The 359-nt window shown below is 31.8% G+C and overlaps 1 protein-coding gene across 2 annotated transcripts in view; it reads right to left on the bottom strand.

The window, feature by feature from the left end:
- The window catches only part of LOC103520473 (serine/arginine-rich splicing factor 4-like), an 18606-nt gene extending 18253 nt beyond the window's left edge, over positions 1 to 353 (bottom strand). For both annotated transcript variants that reach the window (XM_026831578.1, XM_026831580.1), the window contains exon 1: positions 253 to 353. The gene's annotated coding sequence lies outside the window, so the exon portion shown is untranslated. The remainder of the gene's footprint in view (positions 1 to 252) is intronic.
- Between the last annotated feature and the right edge of the window lie 6 nt (positions 354 to 359).

Below are 359 nucleotides of genomic sequence, written 5' to 3'. Positions count from 1 at the left end.
AAAAAACAAATTTTAAAAAATCGAGAGGTTTTTTTTTTTTTTTTTTTTTCCTTTCTTTTTTCTGGACTTATTAGGAGTGAGTTAACATTCGAAATATTATGGACTTGGTTTAAGGATAAAAAGACAAAATTTTTATTGACTTGATCTTAACTATATAAATAATAATACTCTAATTAATAAGAAGCTGCAATTCAAATTCCAAGTGTAAAAGTAAAACGTAAGTACATAAAAATAATAAAACAGATAAATTACCTGTGAGGGTTTCGGACCAAAACACGGTCCAGCGGGTAACTGCGGAGATTCACGGCGCTCCTTCGAGGCAGTTTCATTATCATGCGTTCCAAGACCGTTTGACACCG

Source organism: Diaphorina citri, unplaced genomic scaffold, assembly GCF_000475195.1.
Source record: "Diaphorina citri unplaced genomic scaffold, Diaci psyllid genome assembly version 1.1 scaffold3663, whole genome shotgun sequence".
NCBI classification, from domain to species: Eukaryota; Metazoa; Arthropoda; class Insecta; order Hemiptera; family Psyllidae; genus Diaphorina; species Diaphorina citri.
This window is presented reverse-complemented; position numbering and strand designations above follow the sequence as displayed.